Source organism: Protopterus annectens, chromosome 3.part1, assembly GCF_019279795.1.
Source record: "Protopterus annectens isolate FY-2018-M chromosome 3.part1, PAN1.0, whole genome shotgun sequence".
Lineage (NCBI taxonomy): Eukaryota > Metazoa > Chordata > Ceratodontiformes > Protopteridae > Protopterus > Protopterus annectens.
In genome coordinates, this window is record NC_056732.1 from 285,062,020 (window position 1) to 285,087,974 (window position 25,955).

The window sequence follows — 25,955 nt, forward strand, 5'->3', positions numbered from 1 at the left end:
TGCATGTCCTTCTTGTGTTCACATGTTTTTTCTCAAGGTACCCTGGTTTCCCCCAACATCCCTGTCAACTCTAAATTGTCCATTCTGAATGTGTAATATGGTGGAAATGCCAAATAATCTACTTCCATGTCCTACTTGCCTAGTAAACTCCTTGTATGGCATCATCTGTTTGAGAGCTCACTATAGAAATCAGATGTGACAAAACAACAGTGGACGGAAAATGTGGATAAGAAAACCTCTCTGGGTGCATTCTTTCAGTAATGTCTCTACTTCCCAAGTGCATGTTTAGGTGCAGTGCTCTTCTCTATCTTGATTGCCTTATAATATGGCAGCCATATTTATTAGACATTGAGAAGGCACTGACCTGGCTCAAACTCCCCCTACAAACACAGTCAGATATTACATGCAGGTGAGTCATGCCTTCCCCATATCAGATCAGTGCACTTATGGATTAGTAGAGTTGGCAGAACAACATTACTTTTTCAGAGACCACTGGATATAGAGCAGCTAGCTGGCAAAATGAGCAGCAGGGCACTTGACAAAATAAAGGCTGCCTTCTAGACATTCCAATTGTCACAGGGCACGTTATCACTTTTATGTGTAAGGTTAATTTTACTGAACAAGATTAAGAAACAATATGCTACTATGTGGAGAATATTTGCTTGAATTACCCAGTTTTACAGGGTTTATATGACAAAAGATCAAAGGGGTATGGGGAGTAAAATTTCTGTTGATGATAAAGGGAAAGGCCCTATCCCAAGTGTAATGATTTTTGAAGTATTTCCAAAGATTGGTAATTCTCAGCAGAATATCAGTAGATCTCTACATGGTGTGAAATTCAGAGTTGTTTGCAATTCAAAATGTATTACAGATCCAGTGAATAAATGTCATGTGGAGTAAGGCTTTGGATCTCTCCTGATGATTGGAGCTAATAACTTCTGGTAATATAAATTATATGGACATGATTAATATTTACCTTGTCCTGTTATGCTATTTATAGGAATTTGTCTGTCATACAGAAAGTATGATGGTCTGTGGTATTTCCCATATTGGAAAACTTTATTGTCCTGCAGTCTGCTGTCCCATCCGTATAACTTTATCAAGACTTGACCATAATTTAGTGAATATATGTCTGCACTGCATATAGTCCCATACTTGGTAAATTTGCCATTGTATACTTATAGATGGGACCATTCTGAGTTAACTTAACAGAAATGTAATAGAAGTCCTCTAAATTCTCTTTGTTTTAGTAATAGGAAGAAGTATGTCAGAACTGCACTATTTTAATATGTCCTATTATGAGGCAACATTTTGGCTCATTTTGAATTTTATTAGTCTGTAATCTCCTGTTTTGTTTGGGGAGAAGTCATTCTACTTCAGTATCCCTAATCACACCTCACCTTAGCAGATCCATTGTCCTATCCCTTTATGGTCTGGATAAAGGGTGTATATTTTGTATTATATCTATGATGACAGATTTTATTTAACAATACTTTCTGGTCAAGGTGTATGAATATTACTCCTCGTTCTGTATTGTACTAGTTTGTTAAATGATGTTAGAGGTAAGTTCCCTTGTTTTATAAACAGTGTGTGTGCTATTGCTATGCAAACTCTTGAGTCACTAGTTTATGTGGCTGATTCAGCCACTCCATTTTCAGATTACTGTGCCCAAGTGTTTTATACCATATTTTCATTTGGGATTACTGGAGCCTCCTCCAGTTTAGGTTCTAACAATACGCTTCATGTTTACAAATTTAAAGACTGTTTCTACAATTAAGTTCCTAGTTTATTCATTAAAGTACACGCTTACCTGACATTTTTCTTGACATAGCACACATATTAAATTGCTTCTCTGGGATGTATTTCCAGTGTACACTATTCATGTGTAGTTAGATTTTATATTTTAATGCATTTTAATGGTGTTTATAAATGAATCAAACAGTGTATTTATTTCTTTTATCACATTTATTTGGTATACCTGCATCAGTCATTTCCTCTGAACATGGCTGAGGACCTGCAATCATAGGTTCATAGGTTGGTACTAGGCTATCGGCCCTAAGGCCTATACAAGCTCAGCCATAACAATTCCCTGGATATTTCTTCCCACAATATTTACTTCCCTGGACCCCTTTCTAGCAGGGCGACTGACATGATCCCCGGGGTGAATTTCCTATCTCCCATCCAATCGCCAAGGTTCCTTTTGTTCTGCTTGGCATGTATGGGCAGTCTGTTCCAGAGTATGGGGAGTCTCTGAGTCAGAAACCTATCCTTTCAGCATGTTTTGTTCATTGTGATGACAAGGTTTAGATCCCTGGAGCATGTGGCTCTGAGGGATTGGGATTTCCTTAAGTGGAGCATGTCCAACAGCTCAGGGTTTGACATGGCCTTGTATGTTAAACAGAGATCGCCTCTGAGTAGACGATATGCCACAGACTATAGCTAGAGTTTTTTTAGATAGTCAGCATAGGGTGTCTGCTTTAGGCCTGTGATTCTTTTAGTGAGGTATTTCTACGGCCTTTCCAGCTGTTGCAGATGTCTTGTGAGGTACATACCAAATGGAGCATTGTACTCTATAATGGGTCTAATGAGGGATGAGTACAGTGGGACAATGACCTCCTTTTTTCTAGACGAAAAGCCCTTAGTAATGAGGTGTGCCACATAGAAGGATTTCATGACTGTTGTGGCGATGTGGTTATCGAAGGTGAGACCACTGTGCACCTGTGTCCCTAAGTCTCTCATCACACTTTCGGTGTTTAGTGTACTGCCACCTATGTGGTAATTCATGGGTACATGTTTTTTCCCAAAGGGAATAACTATACATTTCTTGACATTAAGCTTGAGCCCATGGCTCTGGCACCAAGCATCTGTTTCTGTAAGGCCCTTTTGTAGAATATCTACATCATTTGGGGATTCAATAATGGCTTCCAGTTTGCAGTCATCTGTGAACTTTGTTAGCCAGAATCCCTTAGTGCTGGCCTGTACTTCAGAGAAGTAGATGCCAAACAAGAGCAGTCCCAGGACTTAACCCTGAGGTACTCCACTTATCACTTGTCTGGAGCTGGATTTGGAGTCAACTACTTTTACAGTCTGGGTTCTGTCATTAAGCCAGTTGGCAACCCATCAAGTGACATAGGGATTTATGTCCAGCTTAGTAAGTTTATCTATGATTCCAAAGTAGGGGATGGTGTTGAAGGCCTTGGTGAGGTCCAGATAGGCTGTGTGGACTGCCTTACCCTCGCCCACAGCTCTGGAGACTGATTCAAAGAAGTCAGTCAGGTTCAGGAGGCAAGATCGGCCCTTCATGAACCCAAACTGGGTGGGGTCCAGTGTTTGAAGGTTGCTAATGTCTTTGTTTATAAGTTTCATGATAATGCATTCCATGCCCTTGCAGATCAGGCTCGTCAGACTGATGGGATGGTAGTTCCCAAGATCCAAGGTGGATCCCCCCTTGTGGAATGGGATAACTGTAGCTGTGCAGCACTTAGTGGGCACGAAGCCTGAGATGAGGCTATGATTAAACATGACACTTAGGTGAGGTGCCAGTTCATTTTGTAGTTCATGTAGTACACAGCCCGGGATGTCATCTGGTCCCATGGATGCTGTATTCTTAGCTTTGGAGAGTGCGGTTTCTACCTGTGTGGCTGTGATTACCGGATTTTGGCAATCTTTTGGTATTGAGATGGGACCTTTAGGGGGTGGGAGGGGGGTGAAGTTACACTAAATTGATCTGCCAGGATATTGGCAATATCCTTGGGATCAGTATATTTAATGCCATTCTGTTGTAGCTCAGCAGATCTGAACATTGCCATTTAGATTCTTGACATAACTATAGAATGCCTTGTGACTTTCTTTGGAATCTTTGGCAATTTTATTTTCAGAACTAGCTTTGGAGGATTTTATGAAGGATCTCAGCGTCTTACTGAGGATGGTAAGGGAGTTTTTTGCATCCTGGGATATTCCTCTTTTCTGCAACAGTTTTTTCCTTCTGTTGTATAGTTTGTTTATGGCAGGGATCACCAGATTGGCTTCCTTTTTTTTGGAGGAGAGCGTATTGGTTCTATTTGGGATTGCACGATTCATGCACGAGTGGATGTGCTTGTAGATCCTGTCTGCATGGCTATTTGTTTTTTTTTTTCCCCTAGAAATGTAATTTAATGAAGTCAGCACTGGCCACATCTCTGATAATAATGAAACTTAATGCATTTTCTCCAAGTTTCTAGGAACCCCTGAATTCATGAACACTGGATGGAGATGCATAAATGTATCCTATATGAACATTGTTGAGTATGCTGCCAGGAACTATTGATCTTTATAGACTTGTATCCCAGGAGATAGTGGAGACACACTTTCACATTCACATTTGCCAAAATATTCATAATCCACAGGTATAGTATGCACTGTTCCCATTTCCCTGAATAGTACACAGCTTACTTGTTGCTTCTGTGCTCCGGAATAACACGTACTGATATGTAGCAGGATAATACTCCACAGTGTTACTGAGTAAGACAGCTGACTTGTGTGTAACATGCCTTACCATATGGCTACAGCAGCTACTTGATAAGGCATGCTGTATAGTACTCAGCAGCCTTATTCCACTTTGATGTGCACTGCTGGCATGAATAACTATAAGCCTAAAAAAAATCACAGTCATTATGCATGACCGCTGTGCTTGGAACATTACCATGGTATGATAATGAGGAGCTCTGGTGCTGTATGAGTTCCCACTGGCAGGAGTTCACAAGCATCACAGTTTGTGGACAGGATATGGCAGTGTGTGTGGTAACAAGGCTGTCTGCACCACAGGGACTCTGTTGCCATTAGAGATTTTCCTGCCATGCAGCGGCGATGTTGGGGAGGTCAAGTGTAACAGGGATAATGTGTTGCTCACTAGTGCCTGCTGATCACCAAACTAGTAGCAGATGTAGAAAGCAAACCTGCTGCTGCACCCAAGCTGAAGTAAAATGGTTGAAATTGTTAAAATCAGTTCCTTTATTAACAAAATAAAACCTGAGGATTTGATAAAGGTTCAACAACTGAAAGCGCTTATCTAGACAGCAGCAGCAGGACTATGTTTTATTTTGTTCATAAAGGAACTAATTTTAACAATTTCAACCATTTTACTTCAGCGTGGGTGGCAGCAGCAGGTTTGCTTTCTACATTTACTTGGTTTCCATGCGTACTGTCTTTGGCGGTGAGCTCAGTGAATCTTTTTGTTTACACTAGTAGCAGAGGGGGATTGCTGTGGCCACAAATGCTATAAAAGCTGTTTGTTTGCCATTGGACACCTATATGTTACATTATGGGAATCAAATCATAAACTATTATTGTACAGGTTTGGAATTGTACATAATCAAGTGGTGGGTTCATTTGCATGTGGGCTTCATGCTTGGGAACTGTTGCTACACAATTGGTAAAGACCACACACAGGGTCTTACTCCACTGTACAGAATGGATATAAAAACTAAAAATGGCTATTATACACCATTCTATTGCATACAAGCCTTACATAATGGTATACTGCGTTTGTGAGTGCACAACACACTATAGGAGCATCTCTTTAAAGTCATGTAATGGCTACCATTTTTTTATTTTGATTTTATCAATTGTGGTATCATGGATACACGTAGTTTTACAAAGCAGTGGTCCCAACATAAAAGCACACAAAGCTGTTTATGGGTTTCACGTAGATGACCCTATGTGGGTTAACATCAGAATTACTCGATCTAGGGGTTTAAACTTTGCTTGTGACATAAATAAGACATGTTTGAAGGACAGGCAAGTGTCTCAGAGAATTCCCTTTCTCAGGAAAATGCTTCTCATCCATGTGAAGCAGAGGTCTTCCCTAATTCTATTTAAGAGAAATGTGGACCAGTGGATACGAAATCAGAAATATACCCAGTGTCTATCACCAATGTCTTTAATGGACAGAGGAAGCCTGTAAATCTTGCCTTAGCTTACATACAGCCCTTAAACTAACCCCTAAGGCACATACATTTGGGAAACCTGGCTATACTTACAAAGGCCAGCACATAAACTTGCAAGATACATTAGGGAATCTTGGCTTGGCTTACAAAGGTCCCAGTTTTCATTATCCTAGTATACACTTACTAATGTATAAGACTATGTGGGCGGCACAATGGTGCAGCGGTTAATGTTGTTGCCTGAGAGCAAGAGGTTCTCTGATTTGATTCTCAGCTGGAGTGCCTTCTGTTTGGAGTCTGCATGTCCTCCCTGTGTTCACTTGAGTTAGCTCTGGGGACTGCAGTCTCCTCCCACATTCCAAAGACATGTGTCTGGAGTGTTTCTCCCCAGGCCTTCATTGAAAATAGACTCTGTCCTAGTTAGACTTTCCCGATCAACAAATGGTAAATAAGTAAATAAAATAAAATATGTTAACTGTTACTACAGTGGCCTTTTTCTAAAAAAAAATAATGGTGGTTTGTGCTAAGGACAGAATATTAAATTATACTGGAAATGTGAACTGCACACTGAACTCTGTTCACATACTAGGTCCCAAAGTTTCATTAAGTTTTTCTTATACATTTTCCCCTTTGTGTATGTATAGTCTTACCTTCTAACTGTGCACCTATTCAATGTGGCAGTCTAAATACAATACCAATTAATTAACGTTATTCCAAAAAAGTTTTTGGAATAGCTCTCCTAAACATTTGCAATATAAACGATAAATGAGCTGTTCTAGAATCATGGTGAAACTGAGCAACCAGAAATATAGGCATAGCCGGCCTTCTGCATAGGCCAACTAGGCGGCCGCCTAGGGTGCCACTCTACTAAATACAATACCAATTAATTAACCTTATTCCAAAAAAGTTTTTGGAATAGCTCTCCAAAACATTTGCAATATAAACGATAAATGAGCTGTTCTAGAATCATGGTGAAACTGAGCAACCAGAAATATAGGCATAGCCGAACTTATGCATAGGCCAACTAGGCGGCTGCCTAGGGTACCGCTCTACTAGGGGCACTTTTCCAGTATTTATTTGGTGTAGGTAGACCAGGATGGGGGCAGCGGGTGGTGTGGTGGGGGGCGCCATGGAGCCCTTTTGCCCAGGACACCAGTTGACCTAAGGCCACTCCTGAATATAGGCCATCAAAAAGCATGCCAAAGAGTTCTATTCTGTCCATCAACCCATATAACTCAAGACTATAATATATATTCAGATAGCAGGCTAGGGATAAGAATTAGAGATGACATTATGTTATTAATTTAAAGAAGTGACTCCAGTAAACTCTATTTATCAAAAACAACCTTGAAACAGAAAGATCATCAAAATACCTACTAGTGCAGATGCTTTCTGTATATAATTCAAACAGCATTTCTTTGAATAATTTTTTGTAATTAATTTTGCATCAAGAAAAATGGTGATAGTAGAAAAAAGATCAGTTTTGCAGGAGGAAGTCCTCCTACGCTCATTATGAAGAGAGACTTTTCCTTCAACATTTGACATACATATACTAACCATGCTCACACAAAATGGTGAAAAGAGAAAATGTTTACTAACATTGCACAGCAGTCTTGCAGAAGGGGTAAGACCACTGGGAAAATGTAAGTCAATCATTGTGCAACTTACTTTGATGAAAGAAATGTGATCAAAGAATGAAAAAAAATGCATCTCAAAGGAGTGTAGGATTGCAAGCTCAGTTAGTGTTAGGTAGGCCCTGCAAGTTCTACATAGCATAAACCTATATTCTTCCAGCGTCCTCCATCCCCTTGTACAAGCCATTTTATCCTTTACCTATATGTGTAATCTCATTTGATCCCACTAGGAGTCAGTCTTAAATTGACTGATAACAACAAGCAGTTAACGATCCAACCCCACGTATGAGGCATCCTAAGATAACGTATTCTTGTGGCAACTAGACAGAATCCCAGAAATGGCTAGTTTACAGTCCTAGATTTAGTCTTTATAAATATACTATGCAGATGTACTTCACATAACCAGTCCAAGTAATAAGCATATCTGTCAGAAAAATATGTATTAATGTGTGTGCTTAATGCTAATTAGAAACTAAATGAGTTAACACGTTTTTAATTTTATTTTATATGCACTATTTTATATACAGCTTAGTTTTATATGAGACTAAAAGATGCTTTTGAAACTGCAGTGTGCTTTCTGAAACTTGCAAGATGCCCTCTGAACTAGTAACTGCTAGCACAGCAAAATTCATGTTTATGCCTTTTAGAAATGTACTTGAGAAGCAGGTGATTATCTGCTAGGTCGGGAAGCAATGAATTAACAATGCCATATTCTATAATGTAATGATTTTGAAGTATGAGAACATGCACAGCTGCAGAAGGAAGAGATAAAACAGACAAAGGACTGTTGGAGAAATGAACTGCAATCTATACTTGCTTTGTGCTCAAATTAGCCATAGTACCTTGAATGGTAACATTGCATATATCTAATCGGTGATAGCCAAGGCCACGTTGTTTTTCTTAGGAAGTTTCTCACAAAAATTGATAGTACAAGCAGAAATTTACAAAAACAATCACTACGAAATGATGATGTTAAAACTTGTGATTTACTACGTCAGCTTGGTAGGCAATGTCTTATTAGAAACTGTATAAAAATGCTTGCATTTCCTGATTCTAGTCAGACAAACTCTGTATTAGCACGTTTTTGTCTCCTTGCTGCAAGATTAAAGTGCCTTAACCTGAACCGACCGTGTATTGATCATTTTTAAAGTATATTTTTCCTTTGACAATATCAATGACAGAAAATATGGAGGCAGGCCATTGTACTAGAAATTAGGCCCCTGCAGCTGGGATGTAATAATACAAGAACACATTTATTGTAAGATAGGCCCGTTTCTTAACATTCTCTGCTAAGTTAACAGCAAACTATTTTACCATTACATGGCTGGTGTGGGTAATACTTGCTTTACCCACTGTCAGTATGATCTAGTCACAGGGATAAAGTCCAAGTAACCAAACAAATATAAACTTGGGTAAACCAAGCATTACCCCCAACCAGAAATGTGTTATTGCTATTATAGATTTGCAATGCACTTTTTAAATATTGTGCACTTGTTTGTCTTTCGGCTTTTTCCCAGTAAGGGGTCACCACAGCGGAACTCTGGTCTTCTAATGATTGGCAGTAGATTTTTACGAAACGCCGAGGTGCCAGCTCGACGTCCAACCTTCAATGAAGGCATGCCCATTTACGCACGCATGTCTATTTAACGCTACCCAACCACGGGGAGGGCATGCAGACTCCACACAGAAGGCACTCCCAAGCCAAGCCGAGAATCGAAAGGGAGAACCTCTTGCTGTGAGGTAACAATACTACCACTGTACCACCGCAGCACTTGTTCATTTTGTTTTTTTTTCCTGCTAAGTCGTGTTCTACCACATAACAGAAAAAAGTCCCCCCACATATATAGTTCATTTTATATATTGCTTTGGTAAAAGTCAGATACGAAGGAGAGAACATAGCATGTAGATAAATCAATCACCTCTGAGCATATGGTAATAAAATAAAATGTAACATTTATTGAGTAAGCGCTTTCACCCACTTAGCTTCATCAGACTCATGGATATAAAACAGGAAATTAAAACAGTGCTTAAATATACATCCTGGGCGGGAGATATAACTCCACCCTATCTATTAAACAATTAAAAATATTTAAAACTGATTAAGTCACTACAACTCTGCAAGAAATTCCAATTAAAAGAATCACTACTGAGTTATAAAAACAACCACAAAGCATAACATAAGTGAGACATTAATCTGCCAGACAGAATAGTTCACATAGTGTCAAAAATGCATGGCCAAATAACAAACTTGGAAATAGATGACTGTTAAGACAGCATGCTGCTAAAACAAAAGTAAAAAGAAATAGTTATTCTTCTTTAAAACTAAAATTAAACAATTGAACATACCAAACTTGAAATTGTGTACCTGTTAAGATGCTTTTAATCTCCTCATCCTTAGGAATGGTTTAACAGACAGTTTAGCGTTCAAACCTGGGGGTACATCTGATCTGAGCTTGATAATCCACATATTCTCTCTACCTTCTGTATGCATTCTTATGTCTCCTCCCCTGATGTTCACCTGCATCTGTTCTAAAATCCTAAAAGTAAACGTGTGTGTGGAGTCAGTTTCAAGAACATGTTTGGCAAGTGCATTACTACTGTGTCGCATCCTAATCGCATATAGGTGCTCTCGTATTCTGTCTTTCAGATATCTATTGGTTTTCCCAATATAAAATGATGAACATTTCTCACATGTGGCAATGTACACCACATTAGCTGATAAACAATTCCCATGAGCTTTCAAATGATAAGTATAATGGTTAACTGGATGAACAAATGTCACTTCACTACTGATGAATGAACAGAAATTGCATTTACCACATATTCGAGTACCAGACGGACTGTTAGTGGATGACTTCCTTAATCTCTCTTTATCACACAGTATCCTCTTTAGGTTTTTCTTATTTTTGTACCTAAAGCACGGAATGTCACCAACCCTTTTCTTAACATCGTTATCAACCGTGAGGACATTCCAATGTTTTTGAACTACTTCCCTAATTCTCCAAGCATCAGTGGTGTAAAACATAGTGAATGCTTCACCACTAGATGTATAAGTACTAGGTGTTGTGAGTTCATTACTGATGTTCCCCTGATGTGAAAAATAGGGTGCTGCTCTATCTTGTCTGGATCCCTGGACGCTATCAAATCCTTCATAATCTCAATGTTGTTATAACAACGTTGAGAAAGTCGAGTATACAGGTCATCAAGGTCCTGTATAAATCCCTGTGAAGTAGGGTTGTACCTGGAGGCCCTCATTGCCTGTCCTTTAACAATGTTCCTGTAAACAAACTGTGGATGCATACTGCTACGATGTAACAGTGTGTTAATGTGACATTTCTTCCTAAATACACCAGTATTCACAAGTCCATTGGGTAATTTCTCAACAAATACATCGAGAAAAGTAATTCTGGTTGCAGATACCTCATGACTAAACTTAATGTAGGTGGTGGCATTGTTCAGCTGTTCAACAAAAACATTCATCTCGTGTATGGAACCTCTCCAAATAAAGAAGAGGTCATCTACAAAGCGCTTATAGAACACAATGTGTTCCAAAAAGCCTGGCAGGGTATACATGAAAGTATTCTCCCATTCTGCCATAAACAAGTTGGCGTAGCTATTGGCACACGAGGTTCCCATAGCTACGCCATCTCTTTGTAAAAAGCACTTATCCTCAAAGCAAAAAACATTATTGTGTAATACAACCTCTAACAATGAAATAATTAACATAATCTTAGATTCAGAGAACTCAGTCACCCTGTGTAAATGTTTGGTTATAAAATCAACACCAACACTGTTCGGAATTACTGTGAATAACGATTTCACGTCCATAGTCAAAAAAATAAGATCTGGTGTGTCTGTTACATCCTTCAGACAGTCATACAATTCAACTAGGAACTGTTTTACACCACTGATGCTTGGAGAATTAGGGAAGTAGTTCAAAAACATTGGAATGTCCTCACGGTTGATAACGATGTTAAGAAAAGGGTTGGTGACATTCCGTGCTTTAGGTACAAAAATAAGAAAAACCTAAAGAGGATACTGTGTGATAAAGAGAGATTAAGGAAGTCATCCACTAACAGTCCGTCTGGTACTCGAATATGTGGTAAATGCAATTTCTGTTCATTCATCAGTAGTGAAGTGACATTTGTTCATCCAGTTAACCATTATACTTATCATTTGAAAGCTCATGGGAATTGTTTATCAGCTAATGTGGTGTACATTGCCACATGTGAGAAATGTTCATCATTTTATATTGGGAAAACCAATAGATATCTGAAAGACAGAATACGAGAGCACCTATATGCGATTAGGATGCGACACAGTAGTAATGCACTTGCCAAACATGTTCTTGAAACTGACTCCACACACACGTTTACTTTTAGGATTTTAGAACAGATGCAGGTGAACATCAGGAGGAGACATAAGAATGCATACAGAAGGTAGAGAATATGTGGATTATCAAGCTCAGATCAGATGTACCCCAGGTTTGAACAGCTAAACTGTCTGTTAAACCATTCCTAAGGATGAGGAGATTAAAAGCATCTTAACAGGTACACAATTTCAAGTTTGGTATGTTCAATTGTTTAATTTTAGTTTTAAAGAAGAATAACTATTTCTTTTACTTTTGTTTTAGCAGCATGCTGTCTTAACAGTCATCTATTTCCAAGTTTGTTATTTGGCCATGCATTTTTGACACTATGTGAACTATTCTGTCTGGCAGATTAATGTCTCACTTATGTTATGCTTTGTGGTTGTTTTTATAACTCAGTAGTGATTCTTTTAATTGGAATTTCTTGCAGAGTTGTAGTGACTTAATCAGTTTTAAATATTTTTAATTGTTTAATAGATAGGGTGGAGTTATATCTCCCGCCCAGGATGTATATTTAAGCACTGTTTTAATTTCCTGTTTTATATCCATGAGTCTGATGAAGCCAAGTGGGTGAAAGCGCTTACTCAATAAATGTTACATTTTATTTTATTACCATATGCTCAGAGGTGATTGATTTATCTACATGCTATGTTCTCTCCTTCGTATCTGACTTTTACCATTGTTTAGTTCTTTTATTGGGATACATTTGGAGGAGAGTTTACTCCACTATCACAAGTTTTTTTCTTTTATCACTACGTTATATTTACCAGTGGAGACATGGCAGAAGGAGTACTGGAGCAGATTGAACTGCCGTATACCATCAAGGAACCAATGAGGAACTCGAATGTTGTGATGCCTTTAACTGAACGCTTCAATGCGTGCTTACGTGAAAGTGCTAACCCTCTAGCACTGTTTGAGGACAATTGTGAGGGACTGGATACACCGGATGTAACATACAATAGAGAAGAGCTTCGTACAGCCCTCAACAAGATCGAGAATGACTTTTTGAAGTTAAAACGTCTTCAAACACAACGCCAGCACTTCGACGTTTGTATACAGAGGAAAGTCGTCCCGAGAGGTCTACGTGTGCTGAAAATGCCGACCACTGGCACTCTCTATCCGGAATTACTTTTTCAATGGCAACAATTGAATCTAGAGGTTAGTTATAAGTATATGCAGTTGTTGAATAACTTTTTCTCTCCTCTAGAGGAGTCGCTGAGATCGCTGATCTCAGACCAACAGAAGAAACTTTATGACAGCTTTCCAACTACTATTTTAGAGAACAGTTTCAGTAGTTTATTGGACAATGTCAACCTATATGAGCGGAAGCTTCTTTCACAGAAGCGACACAAGCTGCAGAGAGACTTAACTGACTTCAGATTAGGCCATATCTTCACTTGGCCACGGACAATTAGCACTAATGTTAATAATGTGAACAATATTGTAGTTGATAAAGTCAATAATGTTCCTGATGTTTCTGATGCTTTACATGTTGATTTAATTAATGATGGGGCACGGGTCTATAATACTCTAGCAGCTAGTAGCAGACCATCCCCACATGTTCAATTATCCGATGTTGTTGTTGGTGAAGAATATGTGACTAAGCCACAAAGCTTAGTTTTACCACAATCGCAATCACCAGTAGGTGTTTCTACCACTAAGATGAATGCGAATGGCTCTGATATGAGTGCAGTTAGTGCTTGTACCTCTGATGTTATAATAGTAGAACACAACACAGGTTGTCACACTGGTACAACTGATAAGCTACAACCAGTAGTGAGGAGCAAGATCAATACCTCCTCACAATCTTTTTCACATACACAGGGTACTGCCTCCACTTCTCGGTCTGAGAATGCTCCTATTTATGATTCAAGACACCCTTTTCCGATCAGAGTGGATTACAAGGGGGGCAGGACGAGATCATTGAGCAGGGGGCGACAGAAACGGAAGCTATCGTTCGAACAACCATCGAACAGGAATATAAAGAAAATGTGGGAGAACAAAGGGAAAGGGAAACCTTGATTTTCAATCTCTCCCAACGTACATTGAATAATGATGAGTTATCAGTGCTATCTAGGGGTCTCTCATTTATACCCACAGCAAATAGTGTTTTTGAAGAGACGATAAGGGACTTCAAGGTATATGTACGCAATTTATCTCTGAAATTATACTTTAAAGAGAGCAGTGAAGTGTTACCCGTTTCGAATTTTCATCGTCCAAGCTCGTTTACTCCCCCCCTGCATCCCTTGTTGTCTGCTTTCAGCCAGTTGGTTGAAGATGATTTATATAGGATGAGGGATGGTGAGCATCAGCACACATTGAGAAAATACAACCTCACCTACAAAGAAAATAGAGCTTTAAGAGGTTTATCTAATGATCCCTCCATATGTATTAGACCGGCTGACAAAGGAGGGGGTATTGTTATTCTGGGCCATGAAGACTATACCAATAGAATGTTAAACATGCTTGGAGACACATTGTTTTACCAGCAACTGGATATAGATCTAGTGAAAGTTTTTCTTCACAGGGTAAATGGATTTTTATTGGGTCTTTTAAATAGCCATGTCATAGACAATCACCTTTTTTCATTTCTTGATGTCAAGTCACCATTGATACCTTTGATCAGTGGACTCCCCAAGATACATAAGAATGTGACAGATCCCCCGCTCCGACCTATAGTAGCGGGGAGGGGATGGATCACTGAACCATCTTCAATTTATATAGAGCACAATTTAAGGCCAGTAGTGAACATGAATAAATTCATTCTGAGGGATACGAAACAGTTCCTAGTTGAATTGTATGACTGTCTGAAGGATGTAACAGACACACCAGATCTTATTTTTTTGACTATGGACGTGAAATCGTTATTCACAGTAATTCCGAACAGTGTTGGTGTTGATTTTATAACCAAACATTTACACAGGGTGACTGAGTTCTCTGAATCTAAGATTATGTTAATTATTTCATTGTTAGAGGTTGTATTACACAATAATGTTTTTTGCTTTGAGGATAAGTGCTTTTTACAAAGAGATGGCGTAGCTATGGGAACCTCGTGTGCCAATAGCTACGCCAACTTGTTTATGGCAGAATGGGAGAATACTTTCATGTATACCCTGCCAGGCTTTTTGGAACACATTGTGTTCTATAAGCGCTTTGTAGATGACCTCTTCTTTATTTGGAGAGGTTCCATACACGAGATGAATGTTTTTGTTGAACAGCTGAACAATGCCACCACCTACATTAAGTTTAGTCATGAGGTATCTGCAACCAGAATTACTTTTCTCGATGTATTTGTTGAGAAATTACCCAATGGACTTGTGAATACTGGTGTATTTAGGAAGAAATGTCACATTAACACACTGTTACATCGTAGCAGTATGCATCCACAGTTTGTTTACAGGAACATTGTTAAAGGACAGGCAATGAGGGCCTCCAGGTACAACCCTACTTCACAGGGATTTATACAGGACCTTGATGACCTGTATACTCGACTTTCTCAACGTTGTTATAACAACATTGAGATTATGAAGGGATTTGATAGCGTCCAGGGATCCAGACAAGATAGAGCAGCACCCTATTTTTCACATCAGGGGAACATCAGTAATGAACTCACAACACCTAGTACTTATACATCTAGTGGTGAAGCATTCACTATGTTTTACACCACTGATGCTTGGAGAATTAGGGAAGTAGTTCAAAAACATTGGAATGTCCTCACGGTTGATACCCATGTTAAGAAAAGGGTTGGTGATATTCCGTGCTTTAGGTACAAAAGTAAGAAAAACCTAAAGAGGATACTGTGTGATAAAGAGAGATTAAGGAAGTCATCCACTAACAGTCCGTCTGGTACTCGAATATGTGGTAAATGCAATTTCTGTTCATTCATCAGTAGTGAAGTGACATTTGTTCATCCAGTTAACCATTATACTTATCATTTGAAAGCTCATGGGAATTGTTTATCAGCTAATGTGGTGTACATTGCCACATGTGAGAAATGTTCATCATTTTATATTGGGAAAACCAATAGATATCTGAAAGACAGAATACGAGAGCACCTATATGCGATTAGGATGCGACACAGTAGTAATGCACTTGCCAAACATGTTCTTGAAACTGACTCCACACACACGTTTACTTTTAGGATTTTAGAACAGATGCAGGTGAACATCAGGGGAGGAGACATAAGAATGCATACAGAAGGTAGAGAGAATATGTGGATTATCAAGCTCAGATCAGATGTACCCCCAGGTTTGAACGCTAAACTGTCTGTTAAACCATTCCTAAGGATGAGGAGATTAAAAGCATCTTAACAGGTACACAATTTCAAGTTTGGTATGTTCAATTGTTTAATTTTAGTTTTAAAGAAGAATAACTATTTCTTTTACTTTTGTTTTAGCAGCATGCTGTCTTAACAGTCATCTATTTCCAAGTTTGTTATTTGGCCATGCATTTTGACACTATGTGAACTATTCTGTCTGGCAGATTAATGTCTCACTTATGTTATGCTTTGTGGTTGTTTTTATAACTCAGTAGTGATTCTTTTAATTGGAATTTCTTGCAGAGTTGTAGTGACTTAATCAGTTTTAAATATTTTTAATTGTTTAATAGATAGGGTGGAGTTATATCTCCCGCCCAGGATGTATATTTAAGCACTGTTTTAATTTCCTGTTTTATATCCATGAGTCTGATGAAGCCAAGTGGGTGAAAGCGCTTACTCAATAAATGTTACATTTTATTTTATTACCATATGCTCAGAGGTGATTGATTTATCTACATGCTATGTTCTCTCCTTCGTATCTGACTTTTACCATTGTTTAGTTCTTTTATTGGGATACATTTGGAGGAGAGTTTACTCCACTATCACAAGTTTTTTTCTTATATATTGCTTTATTTAAAATGGCAAAAGTCTTAATGTATAAGTTTCTTTATGCTTGATTATTTTTATAGATTGCATTGCTAAATTATGATGTAGTTTTGGAATCTGATTAAACGCTATTGCTGTTTTCTGTATTTTACTTTTTATAGTGAATTTATGGTGGTCTTATGTTTAGATGTACTTTTGTGAGTGTTGTAGTGCTGTTACAGACTTTTAAAGTTATTATTTGATGTTTTTTAATTATTTATTTGAAATTTTACAGTTACTTTTCATTGTGTTACTGATTTCATTACAGTCTGGGTACTGGAAACAGCTTGCTGTTGTTTATTTTCTTCTAACTACATGGGAAGCAATAATAATTGGTTGTGACATTTTTGTTTGCTGATTTTATCACCTTTACAGTGATTTACTTCTGTGTGTAGGAAATATATTATCTTGAATTTTAAATGAGTAGCAGTCATTGTTTTATTTATTCAGTGGTATGCTTCCCTGTTTTTTGTTTGGTTTATGCTTTTAGCTTCTGGACATTTTTCTGTTCGTAATGCTTGACTTAAAATGGAAAAAAAAGATTTTTCTGTTCAACCAGCATGTATATTAGAATACTAACAGGGATTTGATGTGTAGTTCTCCTCAGAACCAAATGACTAAAAGGTTAAAATGTCCTTGGCTTAGTAAACAGCTAAAAGCAAAACTTAAAACAAAGTTGTAACTGTAGGAGACCCAGGAAAACTTCCAGATACCCCATTCACTATCATAATTTCTTTTGGATTCATAAAGACATTCATATTGAAACAAACCCATCCAAAGCTATCTACTGTAGAAAAAACTAACAAACTGCATTAGCTACATGGCCTAAATTATTCTGAAAAATTATAAAAAAACCTATCTGGAACACTGCTCTGTAAATAATTGCTATTCTCCAACAGTTGATATCAACATAAAAGCATGTAGTTAGCACAAGTCATTGTAACTATAACAGTTCTCAAATGCAAACCCTGGGATCAACAACACCACATGCTCCTTCCAATGAATACTATAACACACCTCCATCATACTTCTTCACCTCTAAGCACACAAAATCTGGACAAAGCCAAAAATAATGGTGGGGACAAAGGCCTAAAATCAAGGAAAAATGTTAAATATTGTTCTTATACTCGTAAAAGATTAACAAGTTTTGCATTACAATGCATTTTCTGAAATATTTGACATCTTGAAACTTGTATGTCATTATTCAGTGAGTTCAATCTGTAAAGATTTGCTAGAAAACCACAAATTTTGTGACAAACATACCAAAGACATGAAGCAAACATATGGACATTCTGGGAAAATCTGGACAGTTGAGAGACATGATTCTTCCATTCTAATTTGCTAAAATTGCCATTAAAATGTAAAAGAAAGAGCACATCACAGCAAAAAAAAAAAAACTCCACCAAATTAAATTTCACACTCACTCTTCCACAGAGCAGTTGCCCCATACTATTCCACTTGTAGTCTCCACCCTCATTCTTTCTTTTTACAAGGTAGTGCTGTTACTCTTTCAAAATATTGTCTCATTACTTATAGGTTCATAGGTTCATAGGTAGGTACTAGGCTATTAGCCCTAGGGCATAATTAAGTCTAGCCAAAAAAATTTTTTGCTTATGCTTCCCTCCCAAGTGGTATAGTTTCCTGCGCCCCTGTTTAGCAGGGCCACCAAAGTGATTCTCAGGGTGAATTTCCTATTTCCCATCCACTCATCAAGATTCCTCTTGAAGAGCAGTAATGAGGAGCTCTGCCTCACATATATGGGGACCTTATTCCAGAGCAAGGGAAGTCTCTGGGATATGAATCTGTCCCTCCAACAAGTCCTGTTTATTGATGATGTCAGATTTACGTCCCTTGAGCATGTAGCTCTGTTGGATTGGGTTTTCCTTAGGTGGAGCATTTCTAGCAATTCGGAGTTTGACATAGCCTTGTATGTCAGGCAGAGATCACCTCTGAGTAGCCAGTACGTGACTGAGTACAGTCTGAGTTTTTTTAGCCTCATGGCATAGGGCAACTGTTTGAGGCCCGTTATCCTCTTTGTGAGGTACTTTTGAGGCCTCTCCAGTTGTTGCAGATGTCTTGTTAGGTACATCTCGAATGGGGGATTATATTCAATAACGGGTCTGATGATTGATGAGTAGAGGGGGACAATAACATCCTTATTCCTGGATGCAAACCATTTTGTGATAAAGTGGGCCATGTAGAAGGATTTTCTAACCACTTTAGCAATATGGTTGTTGAAGGAGAGGTTACTATCCACCTTAGTCCCTAGGCCTCTTATCACACTCTCTGTGGTAAGTGGGCTACCACCTATGTTGTAATTCTTTGGTACTTGTTTTTTCCCAAAGGGGATGACGATGCACTTTTTGGCATTTATCTTGAGACCGTGGTTTTGGCACCACATATCTGTATCCGTAAGACCCTTTTGAAGGATCTCTACGTCAGTAGGGGTCTCAATTATGGCACCCAGTTTGCAGTCATCTGCGAACTTTGTTAGCCATAGTCCCTCCGTGTTTGCTTGTACCTCCGAGAAGTCGATACCAAACAGGAGGAGTCCCAGGACTGAGCCCTGTGGTACAGCACTAGTCACAGGTTTGGAGTCAGCTCTAGCATGTCCTATTCTCACTGAATGGGTTCTATCCATGAGCCAGTTAGCAACCCATCTTGTAACGTACGGGTTTATATTTAGGTTGGTGAGTTTGTCAATAATTCCCGAGTGGAGAATGGTATCAAAGGCCTTTGCAAGATCAAGGTATGCTGTGTGAACCACCTTTCCCTCGTCTATTGCTTTAGTGACCATTTTGAAAAAGTCATCCAGATTTAGGAGACAAGACCTTCCCTTTATGAACCGAAACTGGGTGGGGTCAATAGTTTGTAGGTTCCCAATGTCTTTGTTTATGAGTTCCATGATGATGCGCTCTATGGCCTTGCAGACGAGACTCATCAGGCTGATGGGACAGTAATTCCCCGAGTCAGTGGTGGCAACTCCTTTGTGGAGTGGTATAACTGTTGTCATGCACCACTCTGTGGGCACATAGCCTGAGGTGAGGCTGTGGTTAAACATGGTATTAAGGTGAAGGATTAATTCATTTTGGAGTTCATGTAGTATGCAGCCTGGATGCTGTCTGGTCCCATGGATGCTGTGTTTCTTGCCTTGGAGAGTGCTGTTTTCACCTGATTGTCTGTGATTTTAGGGGAAGTACAATCTTCTGGTATGGAAATGGGCCCTTTGGGGGGTGAGGGTGGGGTGAAGTTTGCACTGAACCTATCTGCCAGTATATTGGCGATGTCAGTTGGTTCCGTGAATTTTGAACCATTATGCTGTATCTCAGAGCAGATCTGCAAGTTGTTATTTAGGTTTTTGGTATAGCTAAAAAATGCTTTGTGATTGTCTTTGGTGTCTGTTGCGATTTTTCTTTCAAAGGGGTCCAGGGAAGTAACAGGGGTCCAGGGAAGTAAATAGTGTGGGAAGAAATAGCAAGGGAATTGTTATGACTAGGCTTGTATAGGTCCTAGGGCCGATAGCCTAGTACCAACCTATGAACCTATGAAAGCTCACCTTAGGGGGTTTTATGAGGGTTCATAGCTTTTTGCTAAGGTTGGTCAGGGAGCCCCTCCATTCCTGGGTTTTTACTCTTTTTTGCAATAATTTCTTCCTTCTATTATAGAACTTATTTATGGCCGGGGTCCACCAGACTGGTTTCCTCTTTTTGGAGGAGTGGGTCTTGGTCTTGTTTGGGATAGCACAGTCTATGCACTCATGTAGGTGCTTGTAGAGTGCTTCTGTGTGGGATATAGCAGATTCAATCATATTGCCTTTCTGCTGGGGAGTAGCAAAGTTTGCCACCTATGTCTGGAGTAGCATAAAGTTCGCCTTGGAGAAGTTTTTCACCATGGTTTCTTTTGGGGCGGGGGTGGGGGTGGTATGTGGATATCTAGGGTGATGAGTTTATGATCTGATCTGACCAATGAGGAATTTACCACAGGTGTGGAGCATTTGTCCCTCATGTTGGTGATGACCAGGTCCAGTATATTTTTACCTCTTGTGGGGGTGTTAATAAGCTGGTACAGAGCATTGGAGTTAATGTACTCCAGGAAGCGCTGAGCAAAGGTATTAGTACTTTCATAGTTTTCCCAGTTGATGTTTGGGTAGTTGAAATCACCCAGTATAAGGGTGTCTGGTTGGACTCTCATGTTTTCCAGTACCTCGAGGAAAGAAGAGTGCATGTCACGGGGCTGGAAAAGTGATCTGTAGCAAGCTACAATCTGGATTGCAGTTTTGCCCTTTGTCAGTTACACTTGGATGATTTCCAAGGCATCATACTTTTCAACCAGTCTGGAGGTGTGTTTATCCTTGATGAATATGGATACGCCTTCTCCCTTTGTATTTCGGTCCGGGCTTTGCGGCCGAAATGTGTGGTATGAGTTGTAGCCTGGAATTGCTGGGGTGTTCTTTTGAGCCTTGAACCAGGTCTCCATTACTGCACAAATATCAATGTTCTCCATATTGAGGAGTGCCTCGAAAGAGTGCATTTTGAGGTTTAAACTCCTAGCATTCAGCAGCATGACCCTCAGTTTTTTGTCACTAGTACTTGTTATGGTGGTGGATTTGTTTTTTGAGCCTTGCCTAAAAAAGGCACTACTGGGGTGGCAAGCACCTTTGCCAGTATCCTGAATCCCAGGGGTGACAGGTGCAAGCCATCTCTGGTGAAGCATCGAGGCTTGTCGAGCATGTCATCCCAGGCAGACAGGTACTGGATCCCTTTTGAATGACACCAAAAACTTAGCCAATTGTTGTCTTGCCTTTCAAAAATCTGCAAGATTTCTGACCAATGGCATCCATATGATCACTACTAAAATACTTGAAAGATTAGTTCATGTTCATCTTACAGGATGTACTGTAAAGTATGGCTTCTGTCCAAAAACCAACATAGCTTTAAAAAACAACACAGCTTCAAAAAGGGCTTTCATGCAAAAAGGCAATGGATTTACAAAATGACAACCTATATTAAAAGATGAAAAAGGATAATCAAATTCAGATTGTATTTCTTGACTTAACTCAATAAAGAAAGAAAGACCAGAACAGTACGCAATAACTGCAGAAAGCTGCAGTAACCACAAAAACCAATAGCAACACTGCTAAGGGCAAGGAACTCAGAGGAGGCTTGTAGATTAAAAATAAAACAAAAAAAAGTTAAATGAATTCCAAGCAGAAATTAAAAAGTCCAACAAAAACCCTAAAATGCTTTAACTTGGCTACTGTGTTTCTCATCCTATATATCAAGACTACATCAGATGAACCTTACACCAAATTTCCTAACTAAATACTCATCCAAATTAAACACTTACATAGTTAACCAATCAAATGCTTGGACAAATCTATCTGATAGATTATAAATTCTGTGTATGTCATTTTATATGTACTACAAAATATTTTGCTATTTATTTATTATTTTTTTATATTCTACTTTGGTACATTTACAGTTTTCATTCTTTATTCCTAGTATTTTTATTTTAATCCACAAACTAGATGATGCCAGAGATACATTTATTTATTCATTCATTTACTCATTCAACTTTTTACATATGGCATCTTTTTTCTATTTAAACAGTTTTTAAGTGGTAGGACAAAAATGCACATTTATAATTATTCTACAAGTATGGTTTTGATAGGTGGACAAGATCACGTTGGTAGGAATACATGTGTTATTTAATGGCATCTTTTCATTTTTAGGTTTATTTAAATACTTTTAAGTTGAAGGACAAGAAGGTGTTTTGCATAATATTTTTACACTTAAGTTGAGACTTTTAGAAAACAACAGATGTGCTTTAAAACCTTATGGTGGCTTTCCTGCTGATTAGTTCCATAAAAAGTTTTGGATATGTAGTTTTGATTTTTAATTTTTTATTTTTTTCAGTATATAATTAAGTATGTTGTACTAATTAATTTGTCCAAGAATTTGATTGGATAATTATGTGTTTAATTTGGATGAGTATTTAGTCAGGAAATTTGGTGTAGGGTTCATCTGTTGACGTCCTGATGGATAGGATGAAAAATGCAGCAATTAAGTTAAAGCATTTTATGGTTTTTGATGGACTTTTCGATTTCTGCTTGGAATACATTAAACATTGTTTTTTTTTAATCTACAAGCCTCCTCTGAGTTCCTGGTCCTTGGTAGTGCCTTTTGTTGGTTTCTTGACTTAAGAAGAGCTTTCTAATATATAAATTCCACACTCATTCTATTTAACGTCAAACACATATAACTCAGTGAAACCCCCCCTTAAACTGATGGAGAGATTATTATCTGAAGGAACAAAGCTTATATTATATATGTGTGTGTGTGTGTGTGTGTGTGTGTGTGTGTGTGTGTGTGTGTCTATATATATATATATATATATATATATATATATATATATATATATATATATATATATATATTATATATATATTGATTTTCATACTGTGATTTAACAAGATTATTTATGAAATGTTATTTAGCAATGTTGAAATGTTATTTTGTTAATTAAACATTCAAATTAAAAATAAGTAGATTTTGTGAGAATTTGAGATCTAAGGACTGCTTAGTGCACAGATGTTTTAAAATGTCTGAAATGAAATGTATCTGAATTGATGTTTTGAATGTAAAGTATGCAATGACTGTCATATATGAAGGAAAATACTAATTGAAATATTAATGACCAGAAGTTCATAATCAAACATTTAGTTTGTTATACTAGGGGTGTTATTTGTGCCTCTCTGTAGCCATGCCAAAGGATAGACTAACAGTGGAATTCATTAACAGTCGTGTAGGTGGTGCACTATGCCTACATGATGTTAATGTGTTAGTGCAATGAGCAGCAGTGCTAATCGAATATGCATTCTGCTCATTGCACCTACACATTTGCAAGCATCTTTTCATGGCTAGCAATAGCATTTGCAGCCATGGAAAGGTGCTTGCAATGACAAGCACAGAATGTAAACAAAGTAGCTCGCTTATAGGCAGTGCACCGATACAGCATGCACTGTAGCCAAGAGATAGGTAAGTACAGCAAAAGAATACAGAACAACGGGAAGTGAAAGGGGGAACTGGTACACTAAATTATCTTCTAATGAGTAATTAATGTTGAAGAGTGGAAAATTTTAAAGTGAGGTCATATCTTGCATTACATTTGTGACTTAAGTGTAAAAGAAGCATGTCTGACATAAACCCGGCATTACTGATATAATGATAATTAATGTTAATGACAATCCCACAGTTATGCTCAGTAATAATAATGGACATGCTACTAAAGGATTTGGGAGGGACATAAAAAGCTGCAGTGTAACAGGGGGGAATATACATGTTAATTAAATTCTGACTTTAGATAACAGTTAGCGGGGGCATAAGATACTTTATGGGATGAATGCATTGAATGTAGTTATTGCATATAAGATGTATGTCAGGGAATATATGTACCCAAGCTGACAGCTCTACTGTATTATCCATCTCAGCATGTATACACAAGAACAAAAGAACCTTACAACTGTAATGTCATGTCAATCAGAAAAGGACATGTTTTCCAAAGAAATGACTGTGGCAACAAAAGGAAAGGTGTTCACCAACTATGAACATATAATAGACAAGCACATGTTGTATAGTTATGTAAATGCTAAATGCTACTCTAATAACAGGCAACATACATAAGTGACAAATGACAAGACAGAGCAGATGACATGTCAGGAGTCCAGTTTTCTCACTGCTGATTTGTAAACATGTCTGACATAGAAATTCTGGGCATGCTCACATGGGATTACAGGGAACAGTAACACAATAGCAATGCAAAAGCAGCAACAATATAGAAAATGTAACAGACAACCAGCCATAGTTTCCAATGCTCTGGCAGCATACTATACAGTAACAAATGTTTATGGAATCATTCATTTGCCATTAAGCTGTATAGTGTGCTGAAAAGAAGATATGCAATGCACAGAATAATTATCTTGGGAATAGGAAATGCATTTGAGCAATGAATGTCATAAACATTTACATCATGTCATTTTCAAACATACAGCAGAACAGATATCAGAGAGCTACATAGCAATCATGGTTACCACAGAAATATGCATATTGGTCATGTAATGAAAAACACCTTTGAAAGACTTACAGTACTTTCCTGCCATATAAGGTGCATGGATGACCTATCTGGTAGGAAAGTGCTTGAAAAAGGTGGCCCTTTGAGTGTGCCATAAATATTGTGTGTGTGTGTAAGCCATTGTTGTCTGTCAGACAGATGTAAACAAATTCAAGCCCTACATATTGTAATCAAATGTCATCATTACTCAAAATGAAAGCATCGCTATGTGAAAAATTGCCCTAGCCTTTAGTAAGAGGGATCCGCACCTGTATGAATACAAAGAAAATGTGCTTGACAGCAGTGTTAGTGACATGTACAGTCACAATAACACTGACACAACATAGCCTGAGTAGTAATAGGTGCATATGAAATAATGTTCATGATTCCAGGCTAAACACCATTGTTCATTCGCTGTATATTTATGCCAAAAAGTGGTCAAAGTGCACAATAACACTATATACACACATCATATATGTATTTGCAGATTTGTATACACAGTATGAGGGTAAAAGACACACTCACAGTTTGACTCAAACATCTTACATATATAATTATACAATGTACAAAGCAAACTATCAAAGTCATGCAAGACAAGAGAATTCATACTCCAGGTGTGACATTCTGCAGCTATGTTAGCTGTATACAATCATTGTGTGGCCAAAAAGTTATTGTTCCTGAAGATGATAGGATTTACTTGTGTCACAGAGTGCCACTGTAATTCAATCTTATAATTAAATAGAGGTGGTTGAGAGGAGGTCAACAGTATATGACAGTAATTACTGTCACTATTGAAGCAGTGATGGAATTGAACCAACCACTTATTTGCTTGCACCATCTCTACAGCACATTATCAGCGGCCAGAGCTCCAGGAGAATAATGCATAAAATTTTGACATACAGTATCTACGAAGGATGACATCAACAGTGCATTGCCAAGGAGATGTATCTGGTAATATTAGTTTTACAGCCAGAGGTTGGAAAAGTTGCTACTACAAATGTGTATAAAACAATCATGAA